This window comes from Coregonus lavaretus (genome assembly GCF_964263955.1).
Source record: "Coregonus lavaretus genome assembly, chromosome: 5".
In the NCBI taxonomy this organism is placed as follows: Eukaryota; Metazoa; Chordata; class Actinopteri; order Salmoniformes; family Salmonidae; genus Coregonus; species Coregonus lavaretus.
In genome coordinates, this window is record NC_139992.1 from 5,324,434 (window position 1) to 5,343,499 (window position 19,066).

Sequence of the window (19,066 nt, forward strand, 5' to 3'; positions counted from 1 at the left end):
TTAGAACATGTTATTCACAAAAACGTTAGCAAAACAACTGTTGCAAGGACGTGAGGAAGAGTTGTAATGTGAATGTTTTGCTAATGTAGTCAACCTCGCGAATGCGAACTAATAATCATAAAACAGGGAGATGTAGCCTACACAACATCTGGCCGGACCGGACAGTTTTCCTCCTGTGGATTTTTATTCCTTTATTAATGCTGATATGTGATTGAGGTAGAAATGTTACGTGTATGATTTGCAGGTTGAAATGAGACGTATAACCTTTCAATACTTCCAATGCTTCAGTCTTTTAACCACAGGCTATTTTCACGCTTTGCTTTGTTTGGCGCCAGTTTTACTGGGCCTATAAAGATAGTAACTCTTGAAACGTAATGTGATTGTTCAGCAAAATGATCTATTCAGATAATTGTTTCCTTAGCGGTCTATGGACTGCTCCAACGAGTGACAGCAATCCACACTTTAGTTTTGGTAGAAAAGTATTAAGAAAGTATGAATAGTCCTCACTTTAGATTAGGGTCTGCAAAACGACTTTACTAATGATTAGTAAATGGTTTATAAGGACATTTAAACGTCTTATGAATGGTTATTATATACTTTATAATGTGTTTATAAATGTGTAAATAACTAACTAGCTTGCTAACATTTACAAATGTGGGAGCGATGATTACTAAGTGATAAATAAACTATTCACTAATCCATTATAAATGCTTTATTACAAGGTGTTATTATAAAGGGCTACCAGTTAGGGTTACACTATGAAGGTTGTAACATCTCAAAAAGCTAATTAATGGCTACTTTGAGTTCACAGCTTGGGAAGGCCTTATCAGAGGCCTGATTCAAGTCATGAATTCAATGCTGCATTTGTGAAACAAGCATTTAGCATGTAAGATGTGTCTATATTGATCCTGGATCATATTATACAGTTGGGGAAAAAAGTATTTAGTCAGCCACCAATTGTGCAAGTTCTCCCACTTAAAAAGATGAGAGAGGCCTGTAATTTTCATCATAGGTATACGTCAATTATGACAGACAAAATGAGAAAAAAAAATCCTGAAAATCACATTGTAGGATTTGTAATGATTTTATTTGCAAATTATGGTGGAAAATAAGTATTTGGTCAATAACAAAAGTTTCTCAATACTTTGTTATACACCCTTTGTTGGCAATGACACAGGTCAAATGTTTTCTGTAAGTCTTCACAAGGTTTTCACACACTGTTGCTGGTATTTTGGCCCATTCCTCCATGCAGATCTCCTCTAGAGCAGTGATGTTTTGAGGCTGTCACTGTGCAACACGGACTTTCAACTCCCTCCAAAGATTTTCTATGGTGTTGAGATCTGGAGACTGGCTAGGCCACTCCAGGACCTTGAACTGCTTCTTACGAAGCCACTCCTTCGTTGCCCGGGCGGTGTGTTTGGGATCATTGTCATGCTGAAAGACCCAGCCACGTTTAATCTTCAATGCCCTTGCTGATGGAAGGAGATTTTCACTCAAAATCTCACAATACATGGCCCCATTCATTATTTCCTTTACACGGATCAGTCGTCCTGGTCCCTTTGCAGAAAAACAGCCCCAAAGCATGATGTTTCCACCCCCATGCTCCACAGTAGGTATTGTGTTCTTTGGATGCAACTCAGCATTATTTGTCCTCCAAACACGACGAGTTGAGTTTTTACCAAAAAGTTCTATTTTGGTTTCATCTGACCATATGACATTCTCCCAATCCTCTTCTGGATCATCCAAATGCACTCTAGCAAACTTCAGACGGGCTTGGATATGTATTGGCTTAAGCAGGGGGACACGTCTGGCACTGCAGGATTTGAGTCCCTGGCGGCGTAGTGTGTTACTGATGGTAGGCTTTGTTACTTTGGTCCCAGCGCTCTGCAGGTCATTCACTAGGTCCCCCCATGTGGTTCTGGAATTTTTGCTCACCGTTCTTGTGATCATTTTGACCCCACGGGGTGAGATCTTGTGTGGAGCCCCATATCGAGGGAGATTACCAGTGGTCTTGTATGTCTTCCATTTCCTAATAATTGCTCCCAAAGTTGATTTCTTCAAACCAAGCTGCTTACCTATTGCAGATTCAGTCTTCCCAGCCTGGTGTCCTTTGACAGCTCTTTGGTCTTGGCCATAGTGGAGTTTGGAGTGTGACTGTTTGAGGTTGTGGACAGGTGTCTTTTATACTGATAACAAGTTCAAACAGGTGCCATTAATACAGGTAACGAGTGGAGGACAGAGGAGCCTCTTAAAGAAGAAGTTACATGTCTGTGAGAGCCAGAAATCTTGCTTGTTTGTAGGTGACCAAATACTTATTTTCCACCATAATTTGCAAATAAATTCATTAAAAATCCTACAATGTGATTTTCTGGATTCTTTTTCTTCTCAATTTGTCTGTCATAGTTGACGTGTACCTATGATGAAAATTACAGGCCTCTCTCATCTTTTTAAGTGGGAGAACTTGCACAATTGGTGGCTGACTAAATATTTTTTTACCCCCACTGACACCAGAAACAAAATTGTAGACCTGCACCAGGCTGGGAAGACTGAATCTGCAATAGGTAAGCAGCTTGGTTTGAAGAAATCAACTTTGGGAGCAATTATTAGGAAATGGAAGACATACAAGACCACTGATAATCTCTCTCGATCTGGGGCTCCACACAAGATCTCACCCCTTGGGGTCAAAATGATCACAAGAACGGTGAGCAAAAATTCCAGAACCACACGGGGGGACCTAGTGAATGACCTGCAGAGAGCTGGGACCAAAGTAACAAAGCCTACCATCAGTAACACACTACGCCGCCAGGGACTCAAATCCTGCAGTGCCAGACGTGTCCCCCTGCTTAAGCCAGTACATGTCCAGGCCCGTCTGAAGTTTGCTAGAGTGCATTTGGATGATCCAGAAGAGGATTGGGAGAATGTCATATGGTCAGATGAAACCAAAATAGAACTTTTTGGTAAAAACTCAACTTGTCGTGTTTGGAGGACAAACAATGCTGAGTTGCATCCAAAGAACACCATACCTACTGTGAAGCATGGGGGTGGAAACATCATGCTTTGGGGCTGTTTTTCTGCAAAGGGACTAGCACGACTGATCCGTGTAAAGGAAAGAATGAATGGGGCCATGTATCGTGAGATTTTGAGTGAAAACCTCCTTCCATCAGCAAGGGCATTGAAGATGAAACGTGGCTGGGTGAGCGACCTGTCAGGTAGGACGCAATGGCTGGCTGAGCGACCTGTCAGGTAGGACGCAATCCAAGAGTGAGCAGCGCCGGAGATGCCCAACTCGGAGAGCGTGGAGAGGTGGATCTGATGGTTCACAGTATCAAAGGCAGCAGATAGGTCTAGAAGGATAAGATGAGAGAGAGTTAGCTTTAGCAGTGCGGAGAGCCTCCGTGACACAAAGAAGAGCAGTCTCAGTTGAATGACCAGTCTTGAAACCTGACTGGTTTGGATCAAGAAGGTCATTCTGAGAGAGATAGCAGGAAGTTAGCTAGAGATGGCACGCTCAAGAGTTTTGGAGAGAAAAGAAAGAAGGGATACTGGTCTGTAGTTGTTGACATCGGAGGGATCGAGTGTAGGTTTTTTGAGGAGGGGTGCAACTCTCGCTCTCTTGAAGACGGAAGGGACATGGCCAGTGGACAAGGATGAGTTGATGAGCGAGGTGAGGTAAGGGAGTGGACTGGAGAAGAGAGGAGGGGATAGGGTCAAGCGGGCAGGTTGTTGGGCGGCTGGCCGTCACAAGTCACAAGATTTCATCTGGAGAGAGAGGGGAGAAAGAAGTCAAAGCATAGGGTAGGGCAGTGAGAGCAGGACCACCGGTGTCATTTGACTTAATAAATGAGGATCGGATGCCGTCAACCTTCTTTTCAAAATGGTTGACGAAGTCATCCACAGAGAGGGAGTGGGGAGGGGGAGGAGGAGGAGGATTCAGCAGGGAGGAGAAGGTGGCAAAGAGCTTCCTAGGGTTAGAGGCAGAGGCTTGAAATTTAGAGTGGTAGAAAGTGGCTTTAGCAGCAGAAACAGAGGAAGAGAATGTAGAGAGGAGGGAGTGAAAAGATGACAGGTCCGCAGGGAGTCTAGTTTTCTTCCATTTCCGCTCGGCTGCCCGTAGCCCTGTTCTGTGAGCTCGCGATGAGTCGTCAAGCCACGGAGCTGGAGGGGAGGACCGAGCCGGCCGGGAGGATAGGGGACATAGAGAGTCAAAAGATGCAGAAAGGGAGGAGAGGAGGGTTGAGGAGGCAGAATCAGGAGATCGGAGGGAGAAGGATTTAGTAGAGGGAAGAGATGGATGGAAGAGGAGAGAGTAGCGGGTGAGAGAGAGCGAAGGTTGCGATGGCACATTACCATCTGAGTAGGGGCAGAGTGAGTAGTGTTGGAGGAGAGCGAGAGAGAAAAGGATACAAAGTAGTGGTCGGAGACTTGGAGGGGAGTTGCAGTGAGATTAGTAGAAGAACAGCATCTAGTAAAGATGAGGTCAAGCGTATTGCCTGCCTTGTGAGTAGGGGGGGACGGTGAGAGGGTGAGGTCAAAAGAGGAAAGGAGAGGAAAGAAGGAGGCAGAGAGAAATGAGTCAAAGGCAGACGTAGGGAGGTTAAAGTCACCCAGAACTGTGAGGGGTGAGCCATCCTCAGGAAAGGAACTTATCAAGGCGTCAAGCTCATTGATGAACTCTCCAAGGGAACCTGGAGGGCGATAAATGATAAGGATGTTAAGCTTAAATGGGCTAGTGACTGTGACAGCATGGAATTCAAATGAGGAGATAGACAGATGGGCCAGGGGGAAAAGAGAGAATGTCGACTTGGGAGAGATGAGGATTCCTGTGCCACCGCTGCGCTGATTAGATGCTCTCGGGGTATGCGAGAACACATGATCAGACGAGGAAAGGGCAGTAGGAGTAGCAGTGTTTTCTGTGGTAATCCATGTTTCCGTCAGCGGCAAGAATTCGAGGGACTGGGGGGTAGCATAGGCTGAGATGAACTCTGTCTTGTTGGCCGCAAAACGGCAGTTCCAGAGGCTACCGGAGACCTGGAACTCCACGTGGGTTGTGCGCGCAGGGACCACCAGATTAGAGTGGCAGAAGCCATGCGGTGTGAAGTGTTTGTATGGCCTGTGCAGAGAGGAGAGAACAGGGATAGACAGACACATAGTTGACAGGCTACATAAAAGGCTACAATAATGCAAAGGAGATCGGAATGAAATTAACTAAACATCTGGGAAAGCGAGAGAGCGGGGCCTCCCTCACTTACGTTTCACTGAAACACTCAAATATAACTCTCCCAACTTCCACTTTAGAAATTATAATTGTTGTAAACTACAGCGGTTCAATGTTTTCTAGGAATAGACTCTAACTTAGTTTATTCAGCTAGCTAACTTGGTACAGTATTCTTCCGTGAAAACCACCCAGGGCACCGTATCCTATGATGCCATAGCTAACTAGCATGCTAGCATCCAATAACACGGTTTAGCACCAATACTCGGTTACAACAAACTACCAACAGTGTGTTAACACGCTAAACAGATCATTTGTGTCCGTGTCGAACGTTGTGTAAAGTTTTGGGGTTAGTTTTGACAGTTTGAGTGAGTACGTCGTCATCTTATTCAGCCAGTTAGTTAGCTAACTAGAATAGTTAGCATATTAGCTAGCCATTGCTCTCTGTCAACGAACCAACCCCTCCTCCCACGGTATGAAACACACAGAGAGAGCCAAGCTAACGTTAACTAGTCACCTATGTTTGGAATTCATTTTGAACGACTCTGGTTACCAGTATGTAGAAATAAAATATAAATAAATGTAGGTTATAACTTACCCTTAGTAGCTACTGTTAGCTAGTTAAGTGTAAAGCTAGCTACTGAATCGATTTAGCCAGTTCGCGTCTGTCCCAACGGAGAGAAAGCGTCTCCAAACAATACAGCTAGGTCGTTCTAGCTATTGTTTAGTTAGCTATCCAGGTAGCAACAAGCTAGCTACATTTTGAGTACAGTAGCTACTAACTACCTAACGTTAACGCTTCAGATAATGAGGTTAGAAAAACAGCTGAATGGTAGGTAGCTAACTGGCATAATTACAGGTACTCTTAAGCGTGAAATAACATTGGAAACAACTATCCACAGTTGCTAATAGTTACCAGTAGCTACCCGCTAGCTAGCTAGCTTTATTGGTCCAGGTAGTGGTTTAGCTAGCCTCGTGCTTCACCGGGCTCAGCCGAATACAATAATTAATAAACGTACTGCATGTTAAGAAATATTGAGACTAAACTGAATAAAACGAAGAAGAAACTACACTATGAAACAAAGATAAATGATATAAAGAATGATAGTAAAAGCTTAAATTAAATTTTGGGGGAAAAGGCAAACTCGGCTCCATCATTCATTGCATCAGATGGCTCATTCATCACAAAACCCACTGATATTGCCAACTACTGTTTTTTTCATTGGCAAGATTAGCAAACTTAGGCATGACATGCCAGCAACAAACGGCGCTCCTATTTGCCATATCTTCAATTTAAGCCTACTAGAATGTGTGTGCCCTCAGGCCTGGAGGGAAGCAAAAGTCATTCTGCTACCCAATAACACTAAAGCCCCTTTTACTGGCTCAAAAAGTCGACCAATCAGCCTGTTACCAATCCTTAGTAAACTTCTGGAAAAAATGGTGTTTGACCAGATACGATGCTATTTTACAGTAAACAAATTCACAACAGACATTCAGCATGCTTATAAGGAAGGACATTCAACAAGCACAGTGCTTACACAAATGACTGATGATTGGCTGAGAGAAATTGATGATAAAAAGATTGTGAGGGCTGTTTTGTTAGACTTAAGTGCGGCTTCTGACATTATCGATCATAGTATGCTGCTGGATAAACATATGTGTTATGGCTTTACACCCCCCTGCTATAATGTGGATAAAGAGTTACTTGTCTAACAGAACACAGAGGGTGTTCTTTAATGGAAGCCTCTCAAACATAATCCAGGTAGAATCAGGAATTCCCCAGGGCAGCTGTTTAGGCCTCTTACTTTTTTCAATCTTTACTAACTACATGCCACTGGCTTTGAGTAAAGCCAGTGTGTCTATGTATGTGGATGACTCAACACTATACACGTCAGCTACTACAGCAACTGAAATGACTGCAACGCTTAACAAAGAGCTGCAGTTAGTTTCAAAATGGGTGGCAAGGAATAATTTATTCCTAAATATTTCCAAAACTAAAAGCATTGTATTTGGGACAAATCATTCACTAAATCTTAAACCTCAACTAATTATCCTAATGAATAATGTGGAAATTGAGCAAGTTGAGGTGACTAAACAGCTTGGAGTAACCCTGGATTGTAAACTGTCATGGACAAAACATATTGATACAACAGCAGCTAAGAAGGGGAAAAGTCTGTCCATAATGAAACACACAAAGGTACAGACACACGCATGTGCACACATGTGCTAGCACACACACTTACATTGTAATATTGTTGTATGGTGGTATTATGCATTTTGTATTGTAGATATGTAGTGGTGTAATAATGTTATATGATGTACTGCTTTATCTTTTGTTTTGTGTGTAATGTGTGTAAGTGCCTTAATGTGTTTGGACCCCAGGTAGAGTAGCTGTTGCCTTGGCAACAGCCAATGGGGATCCCTAATAAATACAAATACAAATCTGCAGAGTGCACTAATATTAACAGACAGGAGGGAAAACAATGTAAATTAAAAATAAAATTAAGATTAACATTGTTAACAAGATCATGTCCACACACAGTGGTAGTACCATCCCTTAAAAATAGAAATGGCCTAATCAATACATCTACTGATTGGCATGAAACTCTCAAAACATACCAGATCCAGTTTTCAAGCATTTTTCAAAATTGCAGAAGGGTAGAGAAAGGCTAGGCGATGAATGCTTGAGCCTCCATGACCAATTATTTGATTTTGAGAAACAGACCCTTTGTTTGATAATCTTGTGTTAGTATCAAGTATTCACCCCCTTGGCATTTTTCCTATTTTGTTGCCTTACAACCTGGAATTAAAATTGATTTTGGGGGGGTTTGTATCATTTTATTTAGACAACATTTATTTAGACTTTGAAGATGCAAAATATTTTTTATTGTGAAACAAACAAGATCTAAGACAAAATAAACAGAAAACTTGAGCGTGCATAACTATTCAAGAGTTTCCCTGTATTTAGCGGCATCCATCATTCCTTCAATTCTGACCAGTTTCCCGGTCCCTGCCGATGAAAAACATCTCCACAGCATGATGCTGCCACCACCATGCTTCACTGTGGGGATGGTGTTCTCGGGGTGATGAGAGTGTTGGGTTTGTGCCAGACACAGCGTTTTCCTTGATGGCCAAAAAGCTCAATTTTAGTCTCATCTGACCAGAGTACCTTCTTCCATATGTTTGGGAAGTCTCCCACATGCCTTTTGGCGAACACCAAACCTTTTTGATAGTTTTTTTTATTTTTAAGAAATGGCTTTTTTTATGGCCATTCTTCCGTAAAGCCCAGCTCTGTGGAGTATACAGCTTAAAGTGGTCCTATGGACAGATACTCCCATCTCCGCTGTGGAGCATTGCAGCTCCTTCAGGGTTATCTTTGGTCTCTTTGTTGCCTCTCTGATTAATGCCCTCCTTGCCTGGTCTGTGAGTTTTGGTGGGCGGCCCTCTCTTGGCAGGTTTGTTGTGGTGCCATATTCTTTCCATTTTTAAATAATGCTCTGTGGGATGTTTAAGGTTTTTTATATTTTTTTATGACCCAACCCTGATCTGTACATCTCCACAACTTTGTCCCTGACCTGTTTGGAGAGCTCTTTGGTCTTCATGGTGCCGCTTGCTTAGTGGTGTTGCAGACTCTGGGGCCTTTCATAACAGGTGAATATATACTGAGATCATGTGACAGATCATGTGACACTTAGATTGCACACAGGTGGACTTCATTTAACTAATTATGTGACTTCTGAAGGTAATTGGTTGCACCAGATCTTATTTAGGGGCTTCATAGCAAAGGGGGTGAATAGATATGCACGCACCACTTTTCCGTTATTGATTTTTTATATTTTTTGAAATAAGTACTTTTTTTCATTTCACTTCACCAATTCCAACTATTTTGTGTATGTCCATTACATGAAATCCAAATAAAAATCTATTTTGTTTATGTTTAAATTACAGGTTGTAATGCAACAAAATAGGAAAAACGCCAAGGGGGATGAATACTTTTGCAAGGCACTGTACATTTTAGAGTACATAACTATAGAGAACATACAAAAATGATATGGTAATACAAAATGTAAGTTTACACACTCCCAGGAATGTCATACATTATGCATCATTAGCTCATACACCAACAGTGGTAGTACCATCCCTTTAAAATACAAATGGCCTAATCGATAGCTTTCTGCCCATATAAGACATGTCTATGTCCTGGAAAGTTTTCTGTTGCTTACAACAGTCATGCTAATCACATTAGCACACGTTAGCTCAACCGTTCCGTATACGGGACACCGATCCCGTAGAGGCTAACATCTTCTCTTTTGGCTAATGCTGTTGGTTTATTGTGCTTGGCATCACTGATTGTGCAACGTGTGGCATTACATTTACATTTTAGTCATTTAGCAGACGCTCTTATCCAGAGCGACTTACAGTTAGTGATTACATATATATATATTTTTTTATACTGGCCCCCTGTGGGAATCGAACCCACAACCCTGGCGTTGCAAACGCCATGCTCTATCAACTGAGCTATATCCCTGCCGGCCATTCCCTCCCCTACCCTGGACGACGCTGGGACAATTGTGCGCCGCCCATGAGTCTCCCGGTCGCGACTGGCTGCGACAGAGCCTGGATTCGAACCAGGATCTCTAGTGGCACAGTTAGCACTGCGATGCAGTGCCTTAGACCACTGCGCCACTCAGGAGTACTGGCATGTGAGATACTTCCAAACCATGCCTTAGTATAGAGCTTCACAAAGCCCTTGGCATTCTTTATCAACTCATTATCATCAGTCATTATTGACAGACATGCCAGCATTTCTGCCTCGTCTTTTTCTGCCTAACTTTACAACAAGTGTAGGAAATCCGTAGGTATTTACACTTTCAATTAACTTGTTAGCTTCTTTGACAGCAAGAATAACTTCATAAAAATTGTCTGGCTTGATGGATTCTGCTACAGTGATGAGTAACATTGACTTTCTCAAGGTGACCAACAACCCCCCAAGTTCCCAGATGTTTTGTGTAATATATTGGTGCTGTGTCTTATCGTATCCAAGCCTCTTGAATGAGAACTTTGCATACTCCAAGGTCTCATCGTGATGAACATTTTGACAAGTCCTTCAGGTGTATCTTTTGGGAGATGAGCCACATCAGCCATGGCCAAAGCTCTTTGCCTCCAAAATGGCTCCTGACCTGATGGACCATCTGATTTGGTGATACATCTTTTCATATGCCTCCATAGCTCCAAGCAGACAAACATGCTTTTGCAATGAGGGAAATATTAATATTTTCCTGTTTCCCCTTTCTTTGATAGTCTTTTCACCTTTAGGGCCCATGTTCCACTGTTGAGAACTTTATTGTTGTGAAGAATGTTTCCTCTATTCCGAAGTTGTTCAAGCTTTCTTGTCTTCGACCCTGGAGGGGTCTATTTCTATTTCTGAGTTGTCTTTTTCATGCTTTTTGAAATGCCTTGTGATTTTTTGCTGTGGCTTGTCACAAACAAAACAGAAGTTGTTCTTGTTTTCTTTCGACAGTGAAGATTCTGTATTTAGGTAGGCCTGGGATTATGATGGTTCACAGTCTACTTGAATTGTAGATTATTTTGTTTGTATGGTGTCTTCTTGACCTTTATCTGATTCCTGAACTTCATCAGAAATTCAAAATTCAGAACTTTAAAAAATCACATTTTCTGAGTCTTCAATATCATTAGTGGAGTCTAGCACATACTCCTGATCAGATGTACAGGTTTCTTCTCCACTGGATTCCTGGTATTAGTGGCAAGACAATTGAAGTCATTTATTAGTAGAAACATAGAACTAATGGAATTGTATAGCCACAACGTTGCTTTTGTTGGTATTTTACAAGTGGCCCAACATTTCTAGATGGAAACTTACACTTGAATCCACCCTCTGTATATCCATTGTTTTGGAGAAACAAGACTTATGCCAAACAGTGGAACAATCCGTATGAAAACACAAAATGATTAGTGCTGTATGATCCTTTCAAAACTCAAGACTTCGAAGCATTAGAAGGCTCTTAAAGGTATAGTTGGGGATTTTGGCAATGAAAATAGCATGCTAGCTGTTCCTGTAGACTTTTTATTTATTTTATTTTTGGGGGGTAGATCAGCTTTAAAATTGCAGATAGATTGTAACTTCCATCAATGTAATTGTCTGCATCACTTCCAATCCCCCATATGTTTTTTTTTTCTCTCGCAAATATATATATATATATATATATATATATATATATATATATATATATATATACATACACACATACATATAAATACATATACAGTATATACAGTGGGGAGAACAAGTATTTGATACACTGCCGATTTTGCAGGCTTTCCTACTTACAAAGCATGTAGAGGTCTGTAATTTTTATCATAGGTACACTTCAACTGTGAGAGACGGAATCTAAAACAAAAATACAGAAAATCACATTGTATGATTTTTAAGTAATTAATGTGCATTTTATTGAATGACATAAGTATTTGATCACCTACCAACCAGTAAGAATTCCGGCTCTCACAGACCTGTTAGTTTTTTTTAAGAAGCCCTCCTGTTCTCCACTCATTACCTGTATTAACTGCACCTGTTTGAACTCGTTAACTGTATAAAATACACCTGTCCACACACTCAATCAAACAGACTCCAACCTCTCCACAATGGCCAAGACCAGAGAGCTGTGTAAGGACATCAGGGATACAATTGTAGACCTGCACAAGGCTGGGATGGGCTACAGGACAATAGGCAAGCAGCTTGGTGAGAAGACAACAACTGTTGGCGCAATTATTAGAAAATGGAAGAAGTTCAAGATGACGGTCAATCACCCTCGTCTGGGGCTCCATGCAAGATCTCACCTCGTGGGGCATCAATGATCATGAGGAAGGTGAGGGATCAGCCCAGAACTACACAGCAGGACCTGGTCAATGACCTGAAGAGAGCTGGGACAACAGTCTCAAAGAAAACCATTAGTAACACACTACGTCGTCATGGATTAAAATCCTGCAGCGCACGCAAGGTCCCCCTGCTCAAGCCAGCGCATGTCCAGGCCCGTCTGAAGTTTGCCAATGACCATCTGGATGATCTAGAGGAGGAATGGGAGAAGGTCATGTGGTCTGATGAGACAAAAATAGAGCTTTTTGGTCTAAACTCCACTCGCCGTATTTGGAGGAAGAAGAAGGATGAGTACAACCTCAAGAACACCATCCCAACCGTGAAGCATGGAGGTGGAAACATCATTCTTTGGGGATGCTTTTCTGCAAAGGGGACAGGACGACTGCACCGTATTGAGGGGAGGATGGATGGGGCCATGTATCGCGAGATCTTGGCCAACAACCTCCTTCCCTCAGTAAGAGCATTGAAGATGGGTCGTGGCTGGGTCTTCCAGCATGACAATGACCCGAAACACACAGCCAGGGCAACTAAGGAGTGGCTCCGTAAGAAGCATCTCAAGGTCCTGGAGTGGCCTAGCCAGTCTCCAGACCTGAACCCAATAGAAAATATTTGGAGGGAGCTGAAAGTCTGTATTGCCCAGCGACAGCCCCGAAACCTGAAGGATCTGGAGAAGGTCTGTATGGAGGAGTGGGCCAAAATCCCTGCTGCAGTGTGTGCAAACCTGGTCAAGACCTCCAGGAAACATATGATCTCTGTAATTGCAAACAAAGGTTTCTGTACCAAATATCAAGTTCTGCTTTTCTGATGTATCAAATACTTATGTCATGCAATAAAATGCAAATTAATTACTTAAAAATCATACAATGTGATTTTCTGGATTTTTAGATTCCATCTCTCACAGTTGAAGTGTTCCTATGATAAAAATTACAGATCTCTACATGCTTTGTAAGTAGGAAAACCTGCAAAATCGGCAGTGTATCAAATACTTGTTCTCCCCACTGTACATATCCTTTAAAAATATATATATTTCCCTTTATTACTATCCAACCCCTTCCCTAATTGGAGTAAACTAGTGAACAATAATGCTTAGGCCTCTACTTCCAGCTCATACATACTATATACATTTTATGGACACAGTCAATTTTACAATAATTATATTTTGTTTGTTTTCTCTCCTGAACTTCCTCTACCCTCAACCTCTCCGATCATTTTCATGATGTCCATCCGGTTTGCTTCTATGTGCCTTAGCTTTCTAACTGTGCTCTTTCACAAAAGCTGTCAACCTATAACCTACAGTGCTATGAAAATGTATTTTCCCCCTTTCTAATTTTCTCTACTTTTGCATATTTGAGATACCAAATGTTATCAGATCTTCAACCAAAACCTAATATTAGATAAAGGGAACATACGTGGACAAATAACACAACAATTACATATTTATTTCATTTATTTCATAAACAAAGTTATGCAACACCCAATTCCCCTGTGTGAAAAAGTAATTGCCCCCTTACACTCAATAACTGGTTGTGCCACCTTTAGCTGCAATGACTCCAACCAAATGCTTCCTGTAGTTGTTGATCAGTCTCTCACGTCGCTGTGGAGGAATTTTGGCCCACTCTTCCATGCAGAACTGCTTTAACTCAGTGACGTGTGGGTTTTCAAGCATGAACTGCTCGTTTCAAGTCCTGCCACATCTCAATTGGGATTAGGTCTGGACTTTGACTAGGCCATTCCAAAACTTCCAATTTGTTGCTTTTTAGCAATTTTCATGTAGACTTGATTGTGTGTTTTGTATCATTGTCTTGCTGCATGACCCAGCTGCGCTTCAGCTTCAGCTCACAGATGGATGGTCTGACATTCTCCTGTAGAATTCTCTGAAACAGAGCAGAATTCATGGTTCCTTCTATTAAGGCAAGTCGTCCAGGTCCTGAGGCAGCAAAGCATCCCCAAACCATCACACCACCACCACCATGCTTGACCTTTGGTATGATGTTCTTACTGTGGAATGCAGAGTTTGGTTTTCGCCACACAGTGTGATGGTTGCCACACCCGCTACACAGTTTGCTTTACATTAGTTATCTTGTTGTTATTAGTTGTTGTTAGTTGTTATCAGTCCCATCCTTCAACTCCTTTCAACAACACCCATCTATCTCTTAACACCATCCATATTGGATTTCTATTTGCCATATATTTTTCAACTGTACTGTGATGTTTTACAAAAGTTCTGAACCCTTCTATTCTCATTGTTTCTACAGATTGTATATTGAAAATAAACATTTTTGCTAAAAGTATTATTATATTATTGATCGATTGACTATGAATTTTCAGATCACCCAGTAGTGCTATCTGCAGGTTTATCTCCAGGTAAATATTGCAATCGTTCAGCCATTCCTGGACCTGTCCAATAACAGGCTACAAATGGACAGTACCTAAACAAATGATGTAATGATTCTGTCTCTTTACAGCAAAAGAAGAAGGGAAGATTGTATCCCCCATATAAATAACATTCTATTGGTAGCAAAAATGTTGTATAATAATTTAAATTGAAAAATTCTACGTTTTGAATCAGGCGTCATTTTGCGTATCAGTTCATAAACACTATGCCATGGAATCGGTACATCAAAAATCTCTTCCCAACTATTTTGCAATCTATATGGGACGGCTGTCAATCCTTTGGTCCTTAAATGAACCTGGTATACTTTTTTATTTATCCCAGTTTTCCTTAACCAATGATGTTCTTTAATGCAGGGCCGACAGACAAGTTCCTTACTTTCTCCCCCTTCCACTTTCCTCTTCCATTTCTACGGTAATGCTGCAATTATTTGGTTGTAATTTTGGGTAGAGCAGACATTTCCATATGTTTTTGTTAGCTGCATGTGCGACATAACTCCACCAGTCCTACCTATGATATCATTTATGAAGATTATACCTTTTTCAAAAAAACTAACAAAAAAAACATGTTTTTTTTAATCAATTAGTATATTTGAGTTTAACCACAATATTTGTTGCATTATTTGTTCTGTCGTTTCTGGAGGATTAAATTGAAATTGCAACCAACTTTCTATGGCTTGTTTTTGAAATAGTGATATTTGGGAGATTATTTCCTTTTCAAATAACTGAAAGTGAGCGGTTGCAATCTGAATAAAGGGAAAAAAGGCCATTCTTGAACATGGGCTGAGACAATCTTACTAATTTGCTAGAGAACCAGTTCTGATTTAAGCATTTTTTTTTTTATTACTGAAGCTTTTAGTGATAAGTCTAATGCTTTAATATTTAATAATTTCTGTCCTCCGAATTCATATTCATTATACAAATGGGCCCTTTTAATTTTGTCTGGCTTGCCGTTCCAAATAAAATGGAATATTTTTTTTCTCATATATTCTAAATAACTGATCGCTAGGCGTAGGCAAGACCATAAGCAAATAGGTAAACTGGGATAATACTAAAGAGTTAATCAGGGTGATTTTTCCACAAATTGACAGGTAGGAATTGACTGTTCCTGTAGACTTTCAGTCATTGCACTAGTGCTACTTGGCAATTGTGCTAACGCCATTCGGCAACTTCCTTCAAACTGAACACAGAGACATAAACATTTTATTTAAGAGTTCATCTAACTCTGGGGAAGTAAATATCCCTTAAAGGAAAGGTTCAACCATTTTGAATATGAGTGATGTTCTATCGATTCCCTTGGTCATTTCATGTTTTCATGTGTATTTGAGTTATTGGCGTTCAATCAGGCAGAAATCTGTCCAGTATGATGTAGCACTGTGATAAAGTCGCTCTCACTACACTGGAAGTTAATAGGAATACTACTTTAAGATCGCGAAAACGTCTATCATACATGTCAGATTTCAATACTGGCTGATGTCATAACTCGGGAGGATGTCTTCTCTTGAATGAGCCATTGATCATATTTTAGTGATATTCCTACCTCGAGAAATGTGTAATTTAACGGAGGGTCTAGCACATTTTTCCTATCAGTCTGCCTCTTTAGTCCAGGGTGCATTGCATGGTGCTGTTGCCAGAGATATTATAGAAAGGAGATAGGAATCCAATGAATGTTGGAACGTATAACGCCCCACCCAGCCGACTGTCAACCAATCGCGTTCACATTGTCTTGCTGCGTCATGCGGTTGCTGAGCTAATCATCACTTAACCCCTTCTCTGTATGTCGAGAAATGTGCCTATTCTCCTCAAAAGTACGTAATGTCACGATTCCAAAGCTACACAATATTACAGATAGAAAAATGTCATTAAAGATTTGTAATATTGTACTTCCTGTTGACGAAATACTTGCTAATGTTGGGTTTTTAAGATAGCGCCCAATAGACTCCCATTCACTCCATGAAGGAGGGCGCTCCTTGTCCCAGAATCACCCAGAATGCACCGCGCAGCCCATTGACATTATATGGACAACGTTTCCCATCTCCTCACAAGTATATCCGCCGTTGCAAGTGTTAGACTCCACTCTGTGAGGCACATCGATCTGCAGGTTGAACATGGTGAAATTGTAGACTCCTAAATTGATAGTGCAGTTTGTTTCGGCGATTTTATAGCAAACTAGCTACTTTACATGCTATTGATATGTTTGTACAGGCAAATAAAACTGTACAGGCAAATAAGTCTGAGAGAAAAGCAGCAAAAACTCTAGCTATTGTTGTTTTCACCGATCTAAGTTGTTGGATGTATTTTTTATTTTTTTATTTAGCAAATTTAGATTCATCATCACTTTTCATCAGCTTTCTGCCACTTGTTAATTCTTTTATCAATCCAATAATTTATGCTTTCTTTTATCCATGGTTCTAAGTAACAGCTAAACATATTTTAACTCTGAAGTTAAGGCATGTATAGTTCCTATGTCTTTATTCCCTAGTTTGACATAGTTATGTTATACTGTTTTGTTGTAATTGCTTCTTTTATGTAACAATACACTGACATTACTCATCTCAGTGTTGTCATCATAGATAAATCTGGTGGTGATACAGAATGATTTGGATGGATTGGAATGACTTGGAGAAGGCATAAGAAGGCATAAGCTTGTTTTATAAAATACATTGTAGTCAATTTGGTTTCTATATTCCAAATACTAAAGTCTGTGGTTGTTCCATGTTATTTAATGATAGAAAGTAAGTATTCTAAATTGTACATTTTGAGTACGTCATGGATCATTCTGTATGTTGTTTAACATTACCCTCTAGTGGCTCAATTGGGACACAACATCTTCAAAAAGTGCAGTGAAGTTGAAATGTACAATAATGCATGATATCAGATAACTTCCAGGTCTAACTCAATGGTGTATTGTAGTAGTTCATGGTAAAATGTAAGAATATGTAATTATGGACAAAACTTTAACGTTCAGTAATAAACCATTTGTAAGGCATTTACAGTTTGCTCACCATTTATTAATCATTACTGACAGATTTGTTAAATGTTAGTCAGCTAGGTATTTTCACATTTATAAATAACTACTATATGCATTAATGATTCATAGTGTCAGATTGCTGCCAGGTCAGGGGTCATGCCAGAGCAGCTCTCAGATGCTGTTGAGTCTGAATGAATATAGAAATTGGGCACCACTTTATAATAACACCTTGTAATAAAGAATATTTAATAGATTAAGAAATAGTTTATTTATTTATTTATAATTATTCCCACATTTGTGTTACTAAGCTAGTTGTTCACACATTTATAAATAACTTTTATAGTATGTAATAATATCACTGATAAGATGTTTAATACATGTCCTTGTAAACCATTTACCAATCATTGGTAAAGTTGTGTTGCAGTCCCTAAAGTGAGGACTATTCATCCTTAATAAACATTGAGTGACCAGTGTAATTTCTCACAAAAAGATGGACATGCCATTGGTAGACATTCCAGCAGTACCTGATGCTCCTTAAGGTCTCAAAATGACCTAGAACATATCAATGGTTAAACAATAAGCACACAACACAGAGGATGTTAAAGGAAATATATGAACATTTTATTCCAAAACAGTCACGTTGTTGTAGTAGTATGCTGAAAGTAGTAGAAGTAACATGTTTTGTCTGAAAATGCTAACATTTGTGTTTATTGGCAGTGACTACCAAAACCAAAGTGTGGATTGTAGTCACTCATTAGATTAGTTCATAAACTGCTTACAGGGTAAGGGAACCAATATCTAAATACATAATTTAACTGAACATTATGTTTAAAGGGTTACTACCTTTAATACACTACAAGTGAAGTTGTCCAAATTCTTATGACTTTTTCAAATGGGGGGACTAGATACATAAGGTGTTCTAATTTATGTATGAAAATAACCTCAAATAAAAGGTGGCATTCTATAATGTCGCCTCATATTAAACATTTGATGTCAAATCCAAAAATGATTTGTACATGGTACAGGCTCTAGAGAAGTTAACTCAGCCATCTACACAGCCGTCGGCAACGCAGCCAAGGAGTACAAAACTAAACTTAATAATGGGAAACATAGTAATAGCTTACATAGAACAGATCTACCGCTTCTTAGACCTGCTTTCAATGAGAATGACAGCTCTATAACTCATATTTCTATGTAAATTTGGACGGGTCACCTAAAAAGTTACATATTGCAGCTTTAAAAAGTAAATATTTTCGTCATAATTTATCATTACACACACATTTGTTTTAATTAGTTATTCAAACATTTATAAACAACTGTTGTTGTACATTTCAACTTTACCACACTTGATGAAGGCATTGTGTCCCAATTGAGCCACTAGAGGGTAATGTTAAACAACATATAGAATGAATCTTGACGTCCTCGGAATGTACTATCAGAATACGTACTTTTTATCATTAAATAACATGGAACAACCACAGACTTTGGTATTTGGAATTTAAAACCTTAAATGACTGCAATGTTTTTTATAAAACAAGCTTATGCCTTCTCCAAGTCATCCCATTCCAATCCAGCCAAATCATTCTGTATCACCACCAGA

General features: G+C 40.1%; 1 protein-coding gene across 1 annotated transcript in view; it reads left to right on the plus strand.

The window, feature by feature from the left end:
• LOC311129100 (trace amine-associated receptor 13c-like) overlaps nucleotides 1–19,066 on the plus strand; it is a gene marked incomplete at both ends in the record, with an annotated part of 142,410 nt that overhangs the window by 82,834 nt on the left and 40,510 nt on the right.